Raw genomic sequence first — 16709 nt, 5'->3', positions numbered from 1 at the left:
AAGGACACGAGCACTCGTGTCCTTGTCTATTTGTCGTTGTTCTGTTCTCGCGCTATAACTACCGCCATTTTTGCGTTTCAAAGAAAGACTTCAAAGTATAATACTCTCATGAAGTAGAAATAGTGCCATAAATTTATACTCTGACTCTACATAAAGTGCATATGAGCTTTGGCTATTGAGTTCATGTAGCAAGTCTTCTGCAAATTTCGTTGAATAAAACAGAATGAAAAAAATGGCGAACGCTTCCTTTACGGCTCCTGCTTTATTCAACGTTTTCGCGACGCCACTTTGCGATTTCAACGTGATACTAGTGCAACGACTTCCAGAAGACACAAGGACTCTGTCGACACCATTTGGGCGCAGTGAGTGCTTGCTTCTTGCATTTTATTTCGCCTCCACCATCGTCGCTCGCCCGCCGACAGCTAGCCCTGACGAATGTCTTCTTCGCTCTAACATGGCGCGTGCTCGCTCGCGCGCCCCGTAGCTGCACTGTCTCACCGAGCGATGGAGTACCAAGTGACAAGGGAAAACATCGACCCGAAGGAAATCACGCCAGGCCAAGGCTGGCAGACCGCCTCGTGTCGCCGAACCCAAAATGAAGGCTCCAAACGTGTGCTGTCATATAGCGCTTCGAAACGCAACGAGCACAAGCCCCGCAATAGAGAAAATGTGAAGAACAAAATTATTCGAGCAAGCCGAATGCCTCAACTACCAAAGAACGACATCCGCATTATCATTAGGCCCAGAAGGGGTTTTAACATCGCTAGGGTTGGCCCGACGACAATCGCTGAAGCCATTTCAACTTCGGCAGGTATTATCCATTTGGAACAGCAAGCAGACACGCTCTGCCCCAACATTAAACAGAATAGTTTAGTAGCAAGCACGCCGAAGAGAGAAAATGCTAATCGCTACGTGCGCGTTAAAGAAATCCGCATCGCTGACAAGACCTATGAAGTTAGTGCCTACGAAGTGGCACCACATTCTACATGCAAAGGCGTCATTCGAGGGATTCCCGTGCAAGACGGTTCGGCGGACATTGATGCGAAGATTGTCAACGACCGCAATCCACTAGCTTTGGCTGCCAAGCGCATCGGAAGTACCACCGCAGTAATCGTGGCCTTCGATGGACAACGCGTGCCCAATTTTGTGCGATACGGATCGGTGCTACATCAATGTCCACTATACTGTAGACAGATAGATATTTGCTACGCCGGCGGTCTTTTGACCATCGAGCGGACGTGTGCCCTAAAACCCTTAAGACGTTATCTGCAGAGGCTGCAGCGTGCCGAACCCCGAAAAGAACACCACTGTACACCAACATGCAAGCTTTGTGGAGGAGCCCACCTCACTGCCGACAAAGAATGTAAAAAAACGCTACAACATTCCATACGTGGTGCACCGACGACGATGGGAGCGAGCACACTCTACGCGACACAACAGTCACGAAGCAATGAACGAGTTTAACGCAATCACTGACGACGACCAAGCCTCTTAGCTTTCTACAGACGGTCGATTCAATGGCAGCCGATCCCGGAGTCGTCCCAGGAACCGCACCATGCGTGTATCGAGGTGCCGGAGCCACCCTCGGACCCATGCCCGCAGCGCGCGAAGTGGGACCCCCAACCAGATCTACATCGCTAGGCTACTCCAGGTCCTGTTCCGGTTCACGTCACGGTTTCTGTTCAGGTTCCCGGCCCGGGTCACGCTCCAGGTCACACTCTGGCTCCCACTCTGGTTCCGGGCCTCACGCCGGTTCCAGGCCTCACCCCAGTCTCACCGGGGTCTCGCGTCAACGATCACCGAGCCCATCGGCACCACCATCGCCAGGCAGCGCCAACAAGAATAAGCGGGGAACTCTCACTTGGGCGGACGCCGTCCGGGGAAAAGGACACAATACATCACAGGTAGGGTCGGGTTCACTCCCAGAGCATGATACACACACCACACATGAGATAGCGATCTTAAAGCACGAAAATGCGATGATGAAAGAAACAATACGCAAACTCACAGTCGCAATTGCCGAACTGAAAACTGACAGAAACGCACGCGCTGCTACGCCCACAACTGACAACGACGACAATGCAGACACCCCGTAGCAGCCGCAACCCGTAGGCGCCGGTAATGACGACGGCGAGAGCGCACCCAAGAAACGCGCGGTCGCCCACGACCAGCCAGCTTTAAAGGCAGAGTTAGACGACATTAAGAGCACGATATCGGCGATTAAAGAAAGCCTTCGCTTTCTTGGCGAAAGCATGGCTCTCGTGCAGTCTACCCTCGCGGCACACGGTAATCGGTTGGGCCAAGTGGAGCAATATCTCAATCACGTCGTCACCCCTGCCGTTGCCGCGGGTAAGCCGTTGTCGCAACGTACAGCCGTGCCCAGTCCACCACTTCACGCGGCCCTTATGCACCCGCCGGGTGCTCAGGCTGACTCCTACATGCTTCAAGATGGCCAGGCCAATTGACGAGTTGCAAATCTGGCAATGGAACTGCAGGAGTTTCGTCCACAAGAAAGATTTCCTGCAGCAATACCTCCGTAGCCACGAAGCCAAACCTCACATCATGCTATTACAAGAGACTGTAGAACCAACCGCCACGTTTTCCGGATTCCAGTGGTTGCCCGGCTCCTCGAGAGGACGCGGTACCGCCACCCTGGTCGCTAACAAGATTACCTGCCCAGCGCACAGTCTCAATGTGTCCGAAATTGAGCTTGTTATGGTCGAAATTCTCTTTGGCAACATATCACAACAAAGCGTGTACATTTTAAATGTATACAGTAGTCTCAGCGACCATAGACAAAGTTTCACACGCTTGTTCCAGAAAGCTGTCTGTCTCGCAGGGCCTAACCCGCTAGTGATTGCGGGAAATTTTAACGCCGCGCATAGAGCCTGGGGCTACACGTACGACACACCCAAAGGTAAAGAGCTTTGGAAAAATACGAATGACATGGGCCTTATTCTCATTACGGACAAGTCCTTCCCCACTCGCACCGGTACGTCCACGCAAAGAGACACTACACCGGATCTCTGCTTCGTCAAGAATATCGCCGACGCCCGCTGGTCCAACCTCGCGGTAGATCTCGGTAGCGACCACTTCATATTGGCCGTACGCCTCCCCACAGTAAGCAGCAACACCAAGTCGTACACGTGGGTTGACTGGGACCTCCTTCGTAAGACCCGCGCAGAAGAACCTCCACTGGATACCCCACCGAGCCTCGAGACGTGGACGGCCCACCTCAAAGCTGATGTAAACAAGGCAACCAAAACTATCAGTACAGACCTTACAACCGAAAAGATGAACAGTCGTCTCGCCCACTTGAGGCCAAACAGTCTCTATTGACCCGGTGGAAGGGCCAGCGCTCTAATCGGAGGTTACGCAAACGCATATCTCAGCTGAACAAGACCATGATGGATCACTGCCGCACCCTTTCAAAACAGCAGTGGGACGAAATTTCTAACTCGAGTGATGGTCAGGTTCGTAATGGCAAAACGTCGAACTTACTCAAACACCTCCTCAATGAAACCAACACCCGCACAAATCAGTGTCACTCGATCGTGAAGATACTTCTTCAAGCTAAACGGCCAGTGTCACCAAAAGATGTTGTCAAGAACCCCGTGGAAAATTATCTCCCACTTTCCACGGGCCCTGTGACCCCTACCCCGATTACTCTGGCAGCGACAACGCCAACTTAGACGCCAACTTTTCTATTGAAGATGTGCGCCGAGCTCTCCATGAGCTCAATTGCACTCAGCCCCTGGCCCCAACGGCATCACCAAAAAGCTCCTACGCAACCTGGACGATCCCTCCGTCACCTAACTCACCGACACTATCAACGAAATATGGAAAAAGGGTGAGACACCCGATGCCTGAAAACTAGCTCACACGATTCTCATACCCAAACCAGGAAAGGCGCCGAGCCTAGATAACCTACGCCCCATATCTCTCACGTCGTGTGTGGTCAAAGTGACTGAGCACGTCGTCCTCAACAGGGTTAGTCGATACCTCGAAGATAACGACTGCATCCCGCGCCACATGATTGGCTTCCGACCAGGGTTGTCCACTCAAGACGTCATGTTACTCCTAAAGCATCAAATTCTAGATGGCGGAAACACACGGCATACTCGTGCAATACTTGGTCTCGATTTAGAAAATGCCTTCGATACAATAACGCACTCGTGAATCTTGAAAGCGATCGCAGCCCTCAGCCTAAGTAATCGATTTGACTACTTTATCCACTCTTTTCTCACTCGACGCAGAGCCGTCCTCCGCGTAGGAGACCTAGTGTCGGAAGAAGTGGAGCTCGGACAGTGGGACACTCCTCAGGGATCCGTCCTCTCGCCCACGCTCTTCAACCTTGTGATGATCGGGCTTTCCGAACGACTTTCGAAAATCTACGGGCTAAATCACACTATCTATGTGAATGATGTAACCATATGGGGCTCCACAGGGTCGGAACTTCATTGAGTCCGCCCTGCAAGAGGCTATCGACACCGCCGAGTCCTACCTCGACCACACCGGTCTCAGGTGCTCACCCGCGATGTCGGAGCTGTTGATATATTTGCCCAAACGCCGGGGTGTCAAGCCCAAATGGTGGAAAAATCCGGCGGAACGTAATATCACCCTCCACACCAGAGATGGTCGTACTGTACCCAGGGTAGACACCATCAAGGTCCTCGGCATGATCATCGAGTCCCACGGAACCAACACTCAAACAGTACACAAGCTCAGGACTAAGACTGACAATGCCATATGACTAGTACATAGAGCAACCAACAGGCACCATGGCCTCAAAGAAGACAACCTGCTGCGTCTCGTACACGCGTTTGTTTTGTGCCATTTTGCTTACGTTGCCGCTATACACAAATAGCTACGTGCTGAGTGCGATCAACTCAATGCGCTTGTTTGCAATGTGGTCAAACGAGCCCTTGGCCTCCCTATCACCACTACAACGTACAAACTCCTCGAGCTTGACGTGCATAACACGCTAGAAGAGATCGCCGAAGCTCAGGAACGCGTGCAATTGACCCGATTCACCCCCACCAAGGCGGGCCGCCATATTCTGCGCGAGCTCGGCTTCTTCTCCTCGATGGCCAAGGACCCCCCCGAGTTGACCCCGATACCCCGTGAAATTTATGACCTTATCACGATCGCTCCCATTCCACGAAATGTACACCCCGAATACAACAGAGGCAGGCGCCTTGCGTGGGCGACCATCATTCTCAAGCGCATACACATGGAAGCGGACAACGTCTCGTTCGTGGACGCCGCTGCCTATCACAACAACCGAGCCTTCGCCGCGATCGCGGTATCATCCGCGCAGCAGACTCCTAACTCTGCCACAATCCTCACCCGAAACCCCGAAGTAGCGGAGCAAATAGCTATAGCTATAGCTATGCTCGACAGCAAACGGGAATTTATCTACAGTGACTCCAGGCCGGCCATCAAAGCCTTCGAACGCGGAGTCATCTCCGACCAGGCGCTACGTATCCTGCTCAAAGCAGACCCGAGTGCCCTGAAGCACCATACTGACATCTGGTTCCCTGCCCATCTCGGCCAGGTGCCGGGTGCCCTATCCAACCTCAACTAGATCACCCATGATGCAGCACGCGCACTTACCGACCGAACTGCCACAGGGCAACCCCATCTTGCTGAGTTAGATACCAATCGGGATGCACCAATTACGTACAATGAAATAACAAAGCACTTTTACCTGGAACGCCGCATTTTTCCACCCCCACATCCGAAACTTAACCGACCACAGGCATTAACCCTACGCCTATTACAGACACACGCGTACCCAAACCTTGCCACGCTTCACGTTTATTATTCTCATGCATACCCCAGCGACACATGCCCATCATGTGGACACACAGCGACACTCGCACACATGCTCTGGGAGTGTAGAACAACTCCTCCCGACTCTACCTCAAGCAAGTGGGAGAGGTCCCTCAGGAGCTCACTTCTCGCCGACCAGCAATGGGCCGTCCAGCAGGCCCACGAAGCGGCCGCCAGGTACTCCCTGTTGGTCCCTACGTGGGAGACGACCGCTACGTGCTGAGCGCGTCCTGCAGCACTAAAATAAAGTTTCTTCATTCCATTCCATTGCGCCCGCATCTTCCCAGGGGGAGAACTCAAGTAAATGCATCGCAGAGTGGCAGGCGGGGAGGGGATATCACATGAATGTTCCATTCCGCCCGCATCTTCCCAGGGGGAGAACTGAAGTAAATGCATCGCAGAGTGGCAGGGGTGGGGGGGGGGGATATCACATGAATGTTGCATAATTGGGTATGGTTTTGGAATGCTGAATTCTTCATAATCTTCACCATGCTGACTACTACCACTGCTGGGCTGAGGTCTCTCCCATGATCCGCCAATCAACCCGCTGTCGTGCTTTCTGCTGCCACGTTATACCTGCGAACTTTTTACTAACCTTTTGTCTCTTCGTGTGTTTGCCTTCTCTGTAAATCTAGTCAGTTACCCTTAATGACCAGCGGTTATCCTCTTCACGTGCTACATGCCCGGCCCCCGTCCATTTGTCCTTCTTATGTCGTCTTTATTATTCTTCTTTATAGAATAAGGGAGAATTGTTGACTAGAGTATAAAGTTGGGCATGTTGGTAAGACATGCTTAATCGACGTAGCGCGTTTTGAAACATAGGACAAGGGAAGGGACAGAAGGGAGCGCTTACTTCCAACAAAACTTTATTTCGAGGAGCGTACATATATATGCTCATGAAATTCGAAAACAACAAACAAACCGATGAAAAACCCTCTATTGCCATGCGCTAAAAGCTTATGGTCTCAAACACAACAATTATTTTTCACAAAGACCCAGGGAAGGATTGCTGGCGCAGTTCAGCCCTAATCTACTGATCCTTTCTGCTTCAGTAATCTGCCTTGTCACTTTATTTCTGTTTTTTCCTATGATTACCGTCCCATGAAAAAGTGGTTTGCAGCCACACGTGCTGCAATGTAGTGCCAAAAACCATCTCGACCATTTTTTACGTTGCAAGCGTGTTCGCGGAGCCGGTCATTAATACACCTGCCAGTTTGTCCTATGTAGTGTTTACCGCATGAAAGAGGTATCTGATAGATTACAAATTGCGCGCATGTGACAAACAGTGTTAAGTGCTTTTTAGAGCATCCCGGTTTAGCATGTGAAACAACTTTCATACACAAGTACGAGAGTTTTTTCGGGGCAGAAAACACCACCTTTACATTGGCCCGCTCTCCAACCTTTTTCAAGTTGTGGGAGATTCCATGCAGATAAGGCACTACGGCCAGCTTCTGACGTCTCACTGGCTCAACATGAGGGAGACCTTGATGCAAGGACTGAAGCTTCTTGACCAGAATTCCCGCGACGGAAACCTGTACGTGAGAGGGGCAGCCAGCGTCCAGAAGTCGTTCTGCTTGTTCATTGAAACTAGCTGCCATCAGATGTGGACAAGACTTCTGCAAGGCATTACTAAAGCACATGTGTACAATGCCTCGTTTTACGAGCTTAGTATGGGCGGAACGGTACGAAAGCAAGGGTTTGTTACTCCTTGGTTTGTAAATCCAACAAATGTGGTCTAGGTGAAACGTGAGAGCGATATCTAAAAATCTGAGAGTGTTATTAACAGGCAACTCTTGGGTTAAAACAAGGAGACTAAACCGCTCCTTGATGAAGTTGAGGATATCTAGGGCACAAAAACTGGGATCACAGTCAAGAAGAATGAGGAAGTTGTCAACAAATCTAAAGATGCGCATGATTCGGTTGTCACTAAGGTCACCGGAAACTGTTCTGTCGATCTTGGCCAAAAACAAATTACTTAAGATTGGAGCAATACATGATCCAATACAAATGCCCTCCTTTTAAAGATGGGGCTTCCCAATCCATTGAATAAAATTAGATTGCAAATAAAAGGATAAAAGTTCTAAAAAGCTACTATACAATATACCAGATTTGATTGATTTGTGGGGTTTAACGTCCCAAAACCACCATATGATTATGAGAGACGCCGTAGTGGAGGGCTCCGGAAATTTCGACCACCTGGGGTTCTTTAACGTGCGCCCAAATCAGACGATATACCAGCACTATTCTGAAATGTTATGCTACCAAGCTTGTCAATGCTCTCTTCTACACAACTAAGAATTGATTTGTGAGGCAACGAATGCCGTAGTGCCTTATCTGCATGAAATCTCGCACAACTTGAAAAAGATTGGAGAGCAGGCCAATGTAAAGGTGGTGTTTTCTGCCCCGAAAAAGATCTCGTACTTGTCTATAAAAGTTGTTTCACATGCTAAACTGGGATGCTCTAAAAAGCACTTAACACTGTTTGTCACATGCGCGCAATTTGTAATTTATCAAATACCTCTTTCATGCGGTAAACACTACATAGGACAAACTGGTAGGTGTATTAATGACCGGCTCCGCGAACACGCTTGCAACGTAAAAAATGGTCGAGATGTTTTTTTGGCACTACATTGCAGCACGTGTGGCTGCAAACCACTTTTTCATGGTACGGTAATCATAGGAAAAAACAGAAATAATGTGACAAGGCAGATTATTGAAGCAGAAAGGATCAGTAGATTAGGGCTGAACTGCGTCAGCAATCCTTCTCTCGGTCTTTGTGAAAAATAATTTTCGTTTTTGAGATCATAAGTTTTTAGCGCATGGCAATAGAGGGTTTTTCATCTGTTTGTCTGTTGTTTTCGAATTTCATGAGCATATATATGTACGCTCCTCGAAATAAAGTTTTGTTTGAAGTAAGCGCTCCCTTCTGTCCCTTCCCTTGTCCTATGTTTCAAAACGCGCTACGTCGATTAAGAGAATTGTTGCCTTCAACGTCAAGCAAAAGCCAAGATGCACTTGACTGAAATCCGAACGCATGATCAAGAGGGCGAGCATTCGTTTTTTTTTTACTAGCAGGCGCTGCCTGCATTGGCCTTGCGAGGCAGGACAGGGTGAGGGGAGCGACAGTTGCGGGTGTCTTCTTGGGCTGGCACGTGACGCGAACCGTCGCCGAAGAAAGACATCGTGCGACTAAGAAATGCTCCACATTGAAAACGCGCTTTAGCTGCTTCTGGCAGGAAAACACCAGGCTGGGCAGGGGGGTCGAATTAACCCTACATTGGTTTTAGAAAAAAAACTATGTAGGGTTAAATTGACAGGTCGTTAGAATAGACTTGTTGGTGGTGATATATTATGAAAATGTGTGGCGTACAAAAAAGGCAATAAGAAAGATGACTGGATGATTTACTGTCCTGCACATCGTCCTGTTGTCTTATTTAGTCCACGTGTTTGTCGTGCGCCACACATTTTTCACAATAAAAGGGTTAAACATTTTTTATTTATTTTTGCGAGTGGAAAATTGATCTTTAACTGGTTTTTCATATTCTAGAAATGAATCTGTCCCCAATCGCTTTATTTTTGTTATCTTGCGTTTTAAATGTACTGTCTTGAGGAGTGAGAGTAAGGTGGCACCGTCCTTTTGAATATTTATCGCTCTGTTTTTTTTTGGCAGGCTCTCAATGTAAAGTATGACGAGAAAGCGATGTGCTCAGCCTTCACAATGCTTATGTTACGCAAGGCTTTCAAGAGATGTGGTCAAAGGACAACCTGCGGAAATGGTGCTCTCAATCGGCGCTGCGGTCTTCCGAGCAAAGTTGACCTTTGCTTAAGATCCAAGTGTGGGAAACTGAAGCAGCAGACAGCTCCAAGACATGATCTGTGCAGAAGGGTTGCTGATCGGGCTAGTAGATCATCCATGAAAGTAGCGTGTGTTAGCGCAGTACATAAAAGAAAGGGACACGACACAGACGTGTCGTGTCTATCTCTACGTCTGTGTCATGTCCCTTTCTTTTATCTACTGCGCTAACACACGCTACGTTCATGAACCGTGCAAGTCACATTTAGAGGAGCTGCAAACAACAAAAAAAAAGTAAAAGGTGTATCCCCAGTGTTTATGCACTTTAGTTACAACCATTTTAAACTTGGTGTATTGGTGGTATACTGCAGAAAGCCGATAAATGCTTGTCAAACTGTGGAAATACAAAAAGGAGCATATGATCTTACCATACGCATGATCACTGCTTCTTTCCGTTGCCCCCAAAAAGCACGTGGTACAGCTAAGCGTGCTTAGGAACTGACAACTGAGGACGTAGCCAATGTTCAACATAAAAATTTTTTTGCTTAAAACAATTCACTCTAATTGAGGTTTGCTCAATAATTTTTGTATGCCCCTGCAAACAAGTGCAAATGAAATTTTAATTTGACTGCATCACCGAAGTGCCTAAACATAAATAGTTTATTTAAATTATACTCTCAATGCCAAACATTGTACAGAGGACAGTGGTTAATATATTTATGTTATAGAATGTTATGCAAGAACACTTGAAAAGATTAATGGTCTGACTTGTTGGCAATTGAGGGTAGAAGGTGAGGTGAGGTGTAAACTCGCAAAGGCTTATGGGATGCACGCAGTCTGCACTGGCTTCCGGTTTTATGGCTCTCCATCCGACTGCTGCGTCCCTCTTTGTGTATCGATGTGCTCTCTTTTTTCATAGCAAACTAACGTGTATGCTGTGAATTTCTAGAGCACGTTAGCATAGCCGCTCCTACGACTGACCATGAAAAGAAAGTATGTGCTGTCGTGAAATATTTTCTGAAGGCAAACAGGCTGTACATGCTATCACGATTCTGCGTTTCTTCGGAATAATAAGTGGCGTGGACTTGGCTGTCACATCCTTTAACTATTTTACACTTGTTTATTAATGCAGGGTGCCCACTAACGTGCTTATTTTTACGTGTTTACATCTTTGGGGTGCTCAGCTGCTTTTGCATTCGCAGTTGCACCGCAGCTCGTATCAATGTTCATCGTGTGAAAGGGGTATTCTTTATTACTGAAACTACGCGTTCAACGGCAACGTCCTTGAAAACTGTTCAATCGTTCGTTCGTGATGACCTCGACTATAATACAACACTGACAAAGCTTTAAAAATCAAAATATGTCGGCGGCAACCTTTTTAGCAATGTCGAGCTTGTTTGGCGTTTACATATTGCATCGTGTCAGTAAACAAGCTGGTCGAGACGACATTCACCTCATAGTCAGGCGCTGTGCTTGTTATGTGTACTAGTTACCTGTTGTGCTTGATGTGCACTAGATGAGGTATGCATAAACTGACTACTAAAAGAAATGCTTGGAAAAACACTTGAAATCACCAGTAACATATTGCATAGCTGTTCTATAAGTAAAATAGTATTCTCTTGTCTACATAACGTTACTGACATAATTTTCTCCTACTGGTGCGAGGTCGTCGCTGTTAGAACCGCTGACTGATTGCATATACATCGCTGCCGTTCATGTCATTGACAAATGAATTCCGCAGCATCACTGCTGGCCTGATGTCGTGCGACTGCTGCGTCACGCATTTTTTGGTATCAGGGTCAGAGCTGGCTGCACGTTACGTGGCGGCCGTGCGTTTTATTGTAAACGCCGTATGTTTGTAGTACATGCGTATATAGTGATTGTGGTTGTGCTGATGAAAAACAACACGTTCAAATGCCTTTCGTGCCATGGGATGAATTTGTAAGCAACTATTCAGTCGAGCTGACATCCCCATAGCCACCGATCTTGCAAAGCTTAGCTCTGAAAAACACTTCAGTTATATACATGTTCGCTCTATTCTAAGTACAGCCCAAGGTATGCAAGCTTGTTCAGCTAACATCTGTGGCATCCCATCCTGGTCCTTTTACACCTAAGCTTGCAAGAGACACTAGCAAGCTTTTGCTTCTCGAGTTTTGTTTACTTTCAGCTTAAATCGGATTCTTTCATAGAATCTACTCGGTAAACCGTTTGAAGTAAACTGCTGTACTAAACTAAGAATATAGCATTTTAATTAACCTTACAAAACTCCAACCAAAAATCAAGTGGGACAGCTGCAATATAGCCTTTCATTATCAAAGCGGTGAGTTGGGCTTGTCGGCACAATATTCTGGTGCGCTACAGTGCAGGAAACACACAATAGACAGAACACAAATGACGACCTCTGATTGGGAGAGCAATTCTGGCAGGTTATACTATGGCCAGCTAGGAAACCTTCCAAATCTTTTCATTCATGCGCATTTTCACATTGTTTGCATGCTCTCTTAGCCTATCACTTATGCAACGCCCGGTTTGGTCATTGCACACTTTACCTCACTTTAAAGGAATTTCGTACTCTACCCCTTCTGCACAATCAGCAAAGGGCGTCCTGTTCTTTGTGCCACGTACCTGTTTCATTTTTGTCTCCAGGTCGTTCAATCTGCAGAGCTTAGACAGCTTGTTTGGTACGGAAAATATTTCCGCGTCTTAATGCTGGGCCACCTTTTTCAAGTTGGGCGACAGCTTGTGCATATAAAGTATCAATGCTACCTTCTGCCAGCACTGTGCGATGGCTTCACAATTTTGTGGGTGGTGGCGCGCCTTCTTGAGCAGGCTGTCTGCAACTGAAATGTGGGGTGGCTGGAGATGCCCAGCACCTGACAGCCTTGTAGCTTGACGCTCAAATGCTTCAGAAGTACAGTGTGGGCAAGATGTTCCCGGAGCACTCTTGAGGCAGAACGTGGCAATAGCTTGTTTGACGAGCTTAGAGTGGGCGGACTTGAAAGGTAGTAGTAGTGAAAGGTAGTACATGGTTTATAGCACCAGCAGACGCTAACACATCTAAACCAAAACAGGATATCTAAATATCTAATTTGGCCATTTGCTGGGAGTTCATCGGTTAGTCTAAATGAGCTCATCACACCAAAAAACACATCAAGTAGCACTTTTCTTTGTATTTCTAAGTCGTAATTTCTAAGTCGTACGACCGCAACTTAAAACAGTTAGGTAATTGTCAACAGATCAGAATATGCTAAGAACATTTTCATTGGTGAGCTAGTAGTCGATCTGACGATTGAAGTGAGCAAGAACTAGGTCTCTAATAACCGGGCGATTCAAGAACAAAAGCATACGCCTTGCTTCTGGTGGTGTGGGATCCTTTCAAACATTACGTAAGTAGACGGCTAATAAAAGCCTAAACATTCTAAGAAACCACCAGCAGAGATCCCCACACAGTTGTGAAAAGCAACGGAACTGTGTTTGTCAATAGAATGCTCAACACAAGGTTATCATGCAAGGAATAAAAAAGATCTTTAATGTCAATCGATAAATCCTGACAGCACATGTCAGTGAAAGTGTCTAAGACATCTAAAGCCTGGTTAGATTTAGTCTCAATAAAAGGGTCATCTATCACTAAAAGCCTGAGCTTGCACTGATTCAGATTCGTAGACAATGGTCCAAAAAGGTACGTCGACCTTGTGAATTTTCGCTCCAAGAAGACATTTGAAAAAATTTTTTTGCTATTATCGATCGCCTTAACCACCAGAAAGGTTAAGCTTCTCACACTTTTTGCAATAGACTTCTGTTTACTCAATGAAATATTGGAGTGTGAATTGACTGTAGATATCGCTTCTCTTGACATTGATTTAAGAATATGTTTGCTCAGTAGAATCGTGAAACCACCTCTCTTATCGACCAGGAGAATGTGGATGCAGTGGTCGCATAGAAAAAAAGCCGCTAGTCTAAAGGGTGGGCCGGGTTTTAAGTTCTTGCAGCTGTTAAGGAGGCTCCCACCTCCTGAAATACAACATGCACTCAAATCGGCAGGGGCTTCATGCGAAACTTTACATAACAAAGAAAGCTGTGTTGGCCTCGACTCCCTGAATGCGACAGCGAACTTCGGTCCACGGGAACGAACACAGGCTAGACCGGCTGGCTAGGTTGCTTCACCGATGATGTGCACATTGCATTGTGACTTGCGTGCGTGGGGTACACGTAGTCCTCAGTCTTCTCAGGGCGGTATAAATATATCTGCTATTTTATATCCCAAAAAACATTGTTGAAAGTTCAGAAGTGTGGCAGCTTGGGCTAGTTGGTATGGCATGACGAAAGTTGTCATAAAAGTTCAGCACTTGTTCTCGTCATTTGTGTTCTGTCCATGGTGTCATCCTGCGCTGTAGGGCACCAAAGCTTTTATTATTGTTTCCCAAGTACGTTCTTGGACGAGGACTATCGCCAAAGTGTTTGAGTCTCATCATTTATGTTATGAAGTGTACATAACCATGTCTTTCGAGTGCATAAGTGGTAAAACAAACACCTTTACCTCTCATACGCTCTTCCATCTGTAAAGAGCGCATGAGAGTTCAACGTGACATCGGCATCTCCAAAGAACTTCCAATGTCATTTCAGCTGAACGCAACAAAGAAAAGATTTACACCACATTTTACTTTAGATTATTGCTTTGCATTTACTAGTCAGCTTTTTTTAAATATAATGTCTCATCTTATTATCGATTCTCTCCTGAGTGATGTAGTTGACAACTAAAGGACATTTATAGTAATGCCATGAAAGAACTTATGCGACAAAGCTTGTGTGCCGTTCTGTTGTGAGATCGTTTTTGTACAAGGTAAGGAGAAAGGAGTGAGGAGAAACAACTCTGGGCGAAATTTCATAGCTTAAGGAAGCTGCATGTTCGCTATTATGCCTGTATTACCTTAAAATAAAGATGTCCTTTTTTAGCTTTCTGCTAAGTTTTATTTTTGCATCTTGCAGTTTCAGTGAATGTTACAGTAATACCTTGTTCTGAACTTTTTTTTTTGCAAGTGCATCACAGCAGCCCCGTTGGAAGATAACGGATGACCTTGGCCCTTATGCTGTGATGTTTCTGCAGTGCAAAACAAGATTGATTCATATGGATGAAGCAATAAAGAAGTATAGAAAATTTCAACAATGCATAAGTCCCTCAACTCATTTACTGCAAATGCAGCATTCTGCCATGTGGTCTAAAGGGACCTGTGACCAACAATACATCAATTCCTACAATCTTTTTTTTTCATTTTTTTGTTTCAAATATTCTAGCAAGCCAATATAAGCTTTCAAGCAGGTTCACGGTTCTAGCGCCAACTAGATGAAGGAATGAGTGAAAGCGTGTCTGACACAAGAGAGATGGAGACACTTGGGCTGCCAAAAGGTGCCAGAAGAAAAACACTTCATTCACATCAAATGCACTTTACGTATAGCTCACAGTAAGAATGCTCGGGCATCAGAGTGACACGAAACGTTGATATATCAGCTTCTCATGGTCACTAGCTTCAACCTGGAACTATATTGAAGTACTGTGTCTAGTGATAAGTTGACCACGAGGTGAGAAATGGCTTAGACAGTTATGTGTAAGGAAACAGTATAGAGCAGATAATGGTTCACAACAGGAAAAACTATCGAAATGAAGCTTTTTATTTGTTTTTGCAGTCACAAGTTGATTAATAAAAAGAAAAGAAAGGTTCAAGACCAAACCTTTGAACTTCGCGCTGAATCCTCACTGCCCAACAGCCAGCATGGCGTCACATAATCAAACGATCTTTTCATTTATTTACTTATTTATTTATCCATCCGCAGCCGGTTTCAACAGATCAAAATGTTATGACACCTCAGCAGGGAAGAAAAGTTTCGTGAATAATTTTTTTTTACCTTCCGTGCATTTAGCTCAGCCAAATAGCCCAGGAGTATGTACGCAGTAATACATTTTTTTTTCATGCAGAAAAAGTTTGTTTCGCGCATTGATGGCTGGCGTGCGTGAATGACAGGCCAATCGAAGGTGCTTGTAAAATTGTCATTTCGGTTTCAGTTCTTGAATGCGCAAAGCGCCATCTGCTTCCTGTAGCAGGTGTCAAGGCGACTTCCTGTTTACCTTTTTGGCGGCAAGGCGTGCGTTCAACGTCCAAGCTTCAGTGCTGTTCTACGTGACATTGTGAGATCTATGTGGATAAATACGTGGCGATCACATTTAGCACCATCCGGAACATCGAGCGTCAATATTTGATGCGCGACTCTCCACCACTGGTCGTCAGAAGGGAAGCAAAACGCTGCTGCATCATGCACGAACTTGCATGGTCAACGTGTTAAGGTGAATATTGCTTTCACGGCTACCGCAGTCCTTGAATTTTATGAATGACGCTTGGCTGCTTTCACATTGCATTAAAAACCAAGGCCTGCGCCTTCAATGCGGAAGAATATGAACTGCACAAACACGGACTTTAGAGAGCCAGACAACGTACCTTTTTTTGCTCTTCGACGCATGCCCCCCATCTCGATCGGTTCATGGAAACTACCGCGAATTTCTGACTGCATTTTTAAAACGATATCGCATGCGTTCGCGTGCAGGATCACCCACTGCCTTAGCTTTTTTGTTTTTGCTTTGTTGCACAGAAATAAAAGCGGCCTGTGGTTGCATAAACTGCAGCAAAAGCGAGAGTTGGGGTAGTTGTATTAGGTTCATTTTGAAATAGCGCAAAGTATAAACACGTGAAAGACAGAGCTCGTGTTGGCCAGCTTCTTCCGTCTTTTCGCTATCTTAGGATGAAGTTGCATGCGTGAACTACCTTGTTAACTTGTTTTCTGCATCGCACGAAGCCATAAGACTTTCGCCACTGTGGCCTCCCTCCGGCGGCTGTCGTTACTGTTCTGGCCTCAGCCAGTACAGTAACCCACCAGCAAGCGAGCTTCTGTTTTCGACACTCTTACCACAGCTGTAGTGTTGAGACTCTATAGACAGCAGACGTAGCATCTCGAGCAGGCATGAACGCGGTGGTTCAAATAACAGACGCACGTTGGAGTTTTTTTATCTTGCAGGTTCATAAATTAGAGCGCA

The 16709-nt window shown here is 46.4% G+C and overlaps 1 long non-coding RNA gene across 2 annotated transcripts in view; it reads left to right on the top strand.

Annotated features, from left to right (window-relative positions):
• The window catches only part of LOC142783841 (uncharacterized), a 108769-nt gene extending 93977 nt beyond the window's left edge, over positions 1–14792 (top strand). For both annotated transcript variants that reach the window (XR_012888511.1, XR_012888512.1), the window contains exon 4: positions 14666–14792. This is a non-coding gene — a long non-coding RNA (uncharacterized LOC142783841). The remainder of the gene's footprint in view (positions 1–14665) is intronic.
• The last annotated feature ends 1917 nt before the right edge of the window (positions 14793–16709 follow it).

The sequence above is a fragment of the Rhipicephalus microplus genome, unplaced genomic scaffold, assembly GCF_043290135.1.
Source record: "Rhipicephalus microplus isolate Deutch F79 unplaced genomic scaffold, USDA_Rmic scaffold_12, whole genome shotgun sequence".
In the NCBI taxonomy this organism is placed as follows: Eukaryota; Metazoa; Arthropoda; class Arachnida; order Ixodida; family Ixodidae; genus Rhipicephalus; species Rhipicephalus microplus.
This window is presented reverse-complemented; position numbering and strand designations above follow the sequence as displayed.